Source organism: Cherax quadricarinatus, chromosome 3, assembly GCF_038502225.1.
Source record: "Cherax quadricarinatus isolate ZL_2023a chromosome 3, ASM3850222v1, whole genome shotgun sequence".
NCBI classification, from domain to species: Eukaryota; Metazoa; Arthropoda; class Malacostraca; order Decapoda; family Parastacidae; genus Cherax; species Cherax quadricarinatus.
Genome location: NC_091294.1, coordinates 33,765,562 through 33,774,074, shown reverse-complemented (window position 1 = coordinate 33,774,074; position 8,513 = coordinate 33,765,562). Strand labels below are relative to the sequence as shown.

At 42.3% G+C, this 8,513-nt stretch overlaps 1 long non-coding RNA gene across 1 annotated transcript in view; it reads left to right on the top strand.

Annotated features, from left to right (window-relative positions):
• The first annotated feature begins 3,912 nt into the window (after positions 1-3,912).
• LOC138853909 (uncharacterized) overlaps positions 3,913-8,513 on the top strand; it is a 52,488-nt gene continuing 47,887 nt past the window's right edge. The window contains exon 1 of the long non-coding RNA XR_011393098.1: positions 3,913-4,130. This is a non-coding gene — a long non-coding RNA (uncharacterized lncRNA). The remainder of the gene's footprint in view (positions 4,131-8,513) is intronic.

The window sequence follows — 8,513 nt, the reverse complement described above, 5'->3', positions numbered from 1 at the left end:
TACCAGTCCCTCCAACTCCTCATCTTCACCATTCTGCTTTGTAAGGACTGATGAAGCCACTGTGTAGCGGAACATTTCCTTAGTCAAGATACCCAAGTGTTGCACATGTCAAATTTATCAACTTGTAGGTTCTCTGAACCATTCATCTACGCTATGTGGCTGTGTATAATTTCGAAGCAAGGTCTCGATTAACAATTCTACCACGACCAACAAATGCAACTACTCAACACTACTACACTATCTCTTCTCTGCCCTCCACCCCCAACAACCATGTCTATGTACCACTTTCCCCTCACCACCACTGAGTGTTAGATATCCCCACTAGTGTTAATTTCGTTGATTCCCTCCCCATCGTTGTTCCCCCTCCCACTCTGCTCCTTCCATTCATTCTCCCACACATTCCTGCTCACATCCTCCCCCTCCCCCCGTTCATTCACCACCTGCTCATTCATTGTTCACTCACAACAAGGGAGTCACGCGATCTATACACACTGGAAGTACCTCACGCACAGCGTCATGCCTGAACCTATGTTTACCAGCCATTCCAATAGTTTACATTCTCTTTGTGTGTACACTCGCACCTGTTATTGTTTACCCTCTGTTTACGTAGCATGAGGTCTATTTATTTCCCATTGCTTGTATTCTCCATGTTTGCATCCGTTTTTTTTCAGTTATTTGTCACTCCTTAAATTCGAAACCCCTTGTTTACATCTCCGGTGTTTACACATTCCTTTTGTATTTACGATTTAGTGTCCATTTCCTACTATTATTGCTGCTGCTGCTGCTAATAATTATAATAATAATAATAATAATAATAATAATAATAATAATAATAATAATAATAATAATTGCTATTATTTTATTATTGCTGTTGTTATTACTTTTGTTCTTCATGTGTTATTATTATATTCATGGGAGAGCACTAAACCCGTACAGGGGTTTGGGGGTTGATCTTAGATCTTATGATAACCAGGTTTGATACAGGGAAGAGGAGGGCGATTCCAGTTCCTCGGATCAAGAGCCCCCTTACCAACATCAAGGCACACCCTCTCTCTCCCACTTCTCCCATGAAAGGAACAGCAGCGGTGTAGAGAACGATGTCACCAGGTACGGATATGTCGCTAAGGTAGTAATTTATCGGAATGCTGCATGGGCAGACTCCGGCTCACTCGCTCCTGTCACAGCCTCTTTTAACTCTCACAAGCTTCTAAGCGGATTTCTTACAAAACGGTTTGTGGCAAATTCTTCGGATAGGCTAGGTTAGGGACAAGTTTGGTTAGGTTAGGTTAAGGACAGATTAGGTTAGGTTAAAAGTAAGTGTGGTTAGGTTAGGTTAGGAACAAGTTAGGTTAGGTTAAGGACAAGATTGGTTAGGTTAAGGACAGGTTTGGTTAGGTTTAGGACAGGTTAGGTTATCAAGGATAAGTTTGGTTAGGTTAGGTTAAGGATAGGTTAGGTTAGGGACAAGTTAGGTTGAGGATAGGTTAAAATTAGGTTACATTAAGGATAGGCTAAGTTAAGGACAGGTTACCTTAAGGACAGGTATCGTTAGGTCAGGTTAAGGACAGGTTAGGTTAAGGACCAGGTTACGTTAGATTAAGTTAAGGACAGGTTAGGTTAACGACAGATTTGGTTTGGTCAGGTTAAGGGCAGGTTTGGTGAGGTTAGGTTAAGGACAGGTTAGGTTAGGTCAGGGACAAGGAGGTTTACTACGGCGTGATACAGAGCTTACCCAGTATAGTACACAAATAATTACCTATAAAACCACAGCCGATTCATATTTTTTACACGTGTACAATACAGCTAGTTTACTATAGAATTCCGATGACTTGCTCATAACATCGACTCCAGCACCGGTAAACCTGCTGTTATTGCTAGTTCATTTGTTCGCTTTAAATCTTATCGACTGAGCATAGGTCAATTAAGGCTGCAAATAACACTTTATTTCACAAGACTGGGAGTAAATTAAACTATGGTTGTATCTTCAAAAATACACCTGATCAACCATTCAACCAGCATTGCCTCAAACCGGGCTTCCAGAGTACAACTCTCGACCTGGTCTCAGACCGGGTCTCGGGGGTGTTGACCCCTGAAACCCTCTCCAGGTAAACTCCAGGTAAACCCATGGCAGGTATGTCTCTGTGTATATACTGCGTTGGATGCTGCTGCCCAGAACCCTCCAAACTCAAAGTGTAGTCAGTGGCTACCCACCGCATCTAACGCTATACCCATCCCATCGCACCTAACACCACTACACACAGCCACCCACCGCATCTAACTCCTTCGTACACGCTCTCCTAAATCAATTTCAGGTAAAGCTGGTGTCACTGGTGGACCGGCCGTTCGATGCTCAGAACCTGCCGACAAGAGCACCGGGCACAAATTTACAACCCTTTGAACCCTGCGTCAGGCCTCTTTGAACCCTGTGTTAGACCTTCACAGGCCGGTGTCCAGTCTTCTCTTGGGTATAATGAGTCCGTTTTTCACACTAACCTGAAACACAAGTCAAGCATTTAATCTTTCGGTGAGAGAGAGAGAGAGAGAGAGAGAGAGAGAGAGAGAGAGAGAGAGAGAGAGAGAGAGAGAGAGAGAGAGAGAGAGAGAGAGAATCGAAGAGGTATCTAATTGTAAAACATAAAGTATTCCTTCGATGATATCCCAGAAAGCCGCACGAGATTGCATTAACAAATCACAGAGCGGGTGGGGCTCGAACCCATGGCAAGAGAGTCCTAAAATTTCTCAAAAAAATTAACATCAAATAACATAAAGGTAAAACAGTGAGTTTTTGTAGAGTTAATATATTTACAATATAACCTTGATCCAATATATTCGCCTGTGTTGCTTTCTGTTGTTAATGTTAAGAATGTATAAATGTCTGACTTGGTCTCAGACCGGGCCACGGGGGCACTGACCCTGGAAACCCTCTCCAGGTATACTCCAGGTATACAAGCAACCAAATATTCACTTTGATATTCATGTAACTGTGATTCTCATTTATGTACAAGAATGGTATGTAATACCGACAAGATGATATTTACACACATGTGCAACATGTGTGTAAATATCATATTGTCGGTATTACATACCATTCTTGTACAATTTGTGAGACACTGCAACATCATGGAATATTGATTCTGAGGACTTGTACATTACCTGCTACTACAACTAACCCATCTCTTTGGGTCTGATCTACTTCCACTGGGGAATCCCACTTACCAGTGACTATGCTCTCATCTGCTACACGTCCCCCTTTCCACCTGGCGTTAGTATATAAGCGCCGACCTCCTAGCCTGTTCTCTAAAATCTTCACGACCACGGTGCTCTCCACACCATCTCCAAGGCTGAGGGACTGATTACCTCATCTTCTGTATACAGTTCTTCTGTCTTCAAATTATGTCCTAGAACTTGTATTGATAAAGCCACTGGATGTTGAAGCGTCTACAATAAAGATACCCAGATGTTACACATGTGTCTAAACGATTCTCATTTAATTTTACTTTTGTTAAGAATTATAAGTAATAATGGAGTAAGATTTAGGTAAATCGAATTTGACTGTACTGGATCATCCTAGGTAATATACACGCGTGTTACTACATACGACTATTGTAAAACTGTAAATATGAATAATGAACCTGAATGAACTTTGCATTCTCTCTCCCTCCTACAGCAGCAGAGAGTGAGGTGGCAGCAACCGGCGAGCTGGTAGCCGACTCTCTCATGTCGACTCAGCATCCTTTCCACACCTTGTTAACCCAGGTTGTCATACGTTACTTCTTTTATTTTTAAGATACGTAAAACAGACATACACATAAAAAATCTAAAGAAGCCGACGACAAGGTGAACAGATCTCGTTACACGATATGCTTTTCTTATTTTTTTTGGAGGGGGATGGGGGGGCCACTTACCCGAGCGGGAGGACGAGCCGGGCTCTGATTGGTCAACAAGGAAGAGATTCGTTGTGGCAACGGAAGTGACGTAGCCAACATGGCGGCCATCAGCTGGTTGAGCAGCAATAACACACTCGTCCCTGTCGTTGACATCTTCATCTTCGTCGCCATAGTCGTCCTGGTGTCGCCGTAGCTGCCATAGCCGCGCCATACCCACAAGATTCCTGAAGCGAAAATACAGAGGTAATTGCATGTCTTGTTTCCTATTACACATACATACACACGAATATTTGCCCGCACTCTGACACTGATTACAAACTCCAGGTTCATCTTGGCTCTGTACCTCGTCTCGTGACGAACACTTAGCAGATATATTCTTGAGTTGACAATTAAAGCACATGAAGCTTATTTTTTTTTTTTTTTGGCATGCTTATATTTACTAATTAAATTTAACTTTCAGTATTAACAGATAAAGACAAATCAGAGAGAGAATAAGAAAGACTGGGAATAAAAACTGAAGAAAAAGAAGTTAATTATGGTTCTTTTCGAGCTTACAAGTTCAATGTAAAGTTAGAAATGTTTCGGTGCACAAGTTTACAGCATCTAACCTTTAATAAGTACAGAACAACAACTAAACAAATAGGTTTTCAGTATAACGTTTAGTCTTTCAGCATATAATCCACGATTTATTTATATTATGAAGGACTTCTGTATATTATGAAGGATTTCTGATTATACAGCTTTTTTCAGTCTTCCCTTCTACGTAATTTTCCAGTCCACTATACGGCTCTATGTGCAAATTCTAAAATTATTACCAGTACGTCTATTTTGGTTTATTCGTGGGAAAAAAACCCATGTATGGTCGTTAAAATAAAATTCTCCTCATTAAAACTCTAGCACAAATTGCTATAATCAAGTTGGCGAAATATATAAAAGAGTGGCTGGATTTGAGAAGGATCTGGGCTTTCCAGACGAAGAAAAGGACAACCAGCTGCCATTTTGCCCCATTGATATGTCTTCACACGGGTGAAAGCAGACCATTTTTCAAGGTTTACTGAAAACTTTCTTACAAAAATGATCTCATTTCTGCTCCCACCACGATAGGATAAAAAAAAAAAAATCAAGGTAGTGGTAGAGATCTTCCTCTGAGCTTCCAGAATTCTTCGAGAAGGTAATGCGCACACATACTACTGGTGCTTTCAGTTTAATACAATATTTCCTCAGTACTTTACACGTTCTGCTGCTCAGCAACCTTGCTTTCAGCGTAGCTAAATTATTTTATGCACATCCCTGCAAGAATTTAGTGCAGAAACACAAAACCAAATTTTTGACCAAATGAGAAGTCCTGAGCGAATACTGAGTGGAAATTATTATTATTATTATTATTATTATTATTATTATTATTATTATTATTATTATTATTATTATTATTATTATTATTATACTCATTTGGATGAGCTAAACCTGGAGGAAAATAGGAGGTAAACAGGTTTGAGTCGAGGGGAGGGAGGGAGGTTATTTCCTTGAATCAAGAGCAACTCGCCAGCATCAAGATACCCGCTGATAGTGTAGCTCCAGTTCCTCTGATCAAGAATGTCTCACTTAGCGACATAAACATCCTACAGAGAGAAAGAAAGATAAAGAGAGAATAATTTGTCCTTTGAACGTTCTCAAATAATTATCTGCGATTTGACTGACCAGTGGGAGGCGACACAAGTTGCGTAAGATTCGTCAAGAAAGAGGACAAGTGTTTCCTGACGCGGAGCTGGGGCTCATGGTCATCTGACCGAGGCTTTCACCTGGCTTACCCCTCTATATCATACCTTGTAATGCATTACAGTAACTTACGTTAGCTTCCATTCCGATATTCTCCTTATGTATGTTATAATGTTCAATTGTTGTGTACTCTGATACTGTATAGAGTCAGCCCCAGCCGTACGCCTGCCGTCTCTAGTTTGTATTAGCTGTATGTCGGGACGACATATGTTAGCGTCGCCGAGCTCTCAGTAGTATCAGTTCCCAATAACCAGTTACCAGTGTCAGCAGTGACTCACTACCAACCGTCTGCGTGAATCACTTGTTATTCACTGCTACAGCTGACCATAGCGTGTTTTTGAACGCCGCTCACCCCTAGGAACCATCTCGTGAGCCAGTCTAAAGATAGAGAGCAGAGAGGCAGGGAGGGCCTGGTGCTTCCCATATATTCCATTATAATTATACTCCATTATTGCCTATGTGAGTATCCTTACCCAATCCACGTTATCGAACTCCACATGACACTGGGGCTTTTGGTCATCTGACCGAGGCCTTCAGCTGGCTTACCCCTCCACCCCTTTAAAAATTAAAATAATAGTTTTTATATACTACTACCACTACTACTACTAATAATAATACAAATAATAATGAAGGCGACACAGCTGAAACTTGAAGCTCAGATGATTGATGAAACAGATGATGGTGGACAATTGGAATGAATGATGAAAGGATACAGAATCCAATTTAATATTTACACTAAAAAAAAAGACATGACATGAGCTTAAAAAAAATAGGGAATGAGGAACACCAGTGGAGGGGCCCAGGAGCTGGAAAACAACCCCCTACAAACACAAATGGTAAAGTACACACACACGTGCACACACACACACACACACACACACACACACACACACACACACACACACACACACACACACACACACATACATACACAGGTATAATAAAGGAATAGACTGAGAAGTGTCCCTGTTTGCAGTTGATGTGAAGTTGATGAGAAGAATTCAATCGGACGAGGACCAGGCAGAACTACAAAGGGATCCGGACAGGCTGCAGACCTGGTCCAGAAACGGGCTCCTGGAGTTCAACCCCACCAAGTGCAAAGTCATGAAGATTGGGAAAGGGCAAAGAAGACCATAGACGGAGAGCAGTCTAGGGGAGCCAGAGACTACAAACTTCACTCAAGGAAAAGGATCTCGGGGTGAGGATAACACAGGCACATCTCCTGAGGCGCACATGAACCAAGATACTGCTGCAGCATACGGGCGCCTGGCAAACCTCAGAACAGCATTCCGACATCTTAATAAGGAATCGTTCAAGACCCTGTACACCGTGTACGTTAGGCCCATATTGGAGTATGCAGCACCAGTTTGGAACCCACACCTAGCCAAGCATGTATGGAAACTAGAGAAAGTGCAAAGGTTTGCAACAAGACTAGTCTCGGAGTTAAGGGGTATGTCCTACGAGGAGAGGTTAAGGGAAATCGACCTGACGACACTGGAAGACAAGATATAAAATACTGAAAGGAATCGACTAGGTGAACAGAGACAGGATGTTCCAGAGATGGGACACAGCAACAGGGGGGTTACAGTTGGAAGTTGAAGACTCAGATGAATCACAGGGATGTTAGGAAGTATTTCTTCAGTCACAGAGTTGTCATGAAGTGTAATAGCCTGGGAAGTTATGTAGTGGAGACAGGATCCATACATAGCTTAAAGAAGGGTATGATAAAGCTCGTGGAACAGGAAGACTGACCTAGTAGCGGCCAGTGAAGAGGCGGGGCCATGAGCTGTGAATCGACCCCTGCAACCACCACTATGTGAGTACAACTAGGTGATTACACACACACACACACACACTAATATACAATCCCTGCTACCACAATATCAACACAAAAAATAGCAAACGAATCCGCCCCTCAAATCCACCCCTGTCAGACCATGCCAACGACTCAGCCATGAAGCAAGCAGCCAAGTTTTACGAGATTGTAATTAAATCCAGACACCATTTAGCTGTCATTTCTCTCTTCATTTGGCGTAAAATTATATGGTGCTTTGAACACGAGCTCCGGGAAGCTCGCCAAGTTGTGAAGTGGCTCGGTAAGGTGGGGCTAGCACTTGGTGAGGAGGGGGTAGATGGTGTTGAGAAGTGGTGAATGGGGTGGTGAGGCAGTGGTGGTGATCAGGTGGTGTAAAGGGATGGTGGTTAGGCGATATACAAATGTTCACCGAAGAAATACAATGATCCCTTTGGGTACAGAGATGTTTCTGGTGTAGTTTAAATGAGTGAAACATGTGTGAGTGGGTTAAGCCAGCTATTAAGCTTTTTAGAGATTTGTAAACGAGGTGCAAGACATAAGCTATACTGTGGTGAACCGTGTAAATATGGAGCAGGACACATTTATGTGGTTACTTTCGTTTATCGCATTGGAGCTTTCAACTGGAAATCTTTGTGAACGTTCCCACCTATAATTCTGCCTCTTCCCTCGAGCCATTCATTAGCGGCTGCCGATGACACAGTTACTTGAAGACCACAGACCACAGGTCTGTTCTACCCTCACTGAGCATTCTTCAAGATCAATGGTACAAATGAACTTATCACGGCACGGGTGGGGTTAGAGCACATGGCACGTGAGTCGTAAACTCCTTATCCGTACCGTCGTTTGTTTGCAATCGTGTTATTACGATTTCGTGAGTTATAAACTTACATACGACTGTCGTGGGAGAAGGAATACAAATCAACCTACAGCTCAGAGCTTGTCACCACATGATGGGATGACTTACTCCGAGACAACGGGGACAAAAATGTTTTCAACAATTACATTTGGATTTCAAGCACAGGTTCACTGCTCAT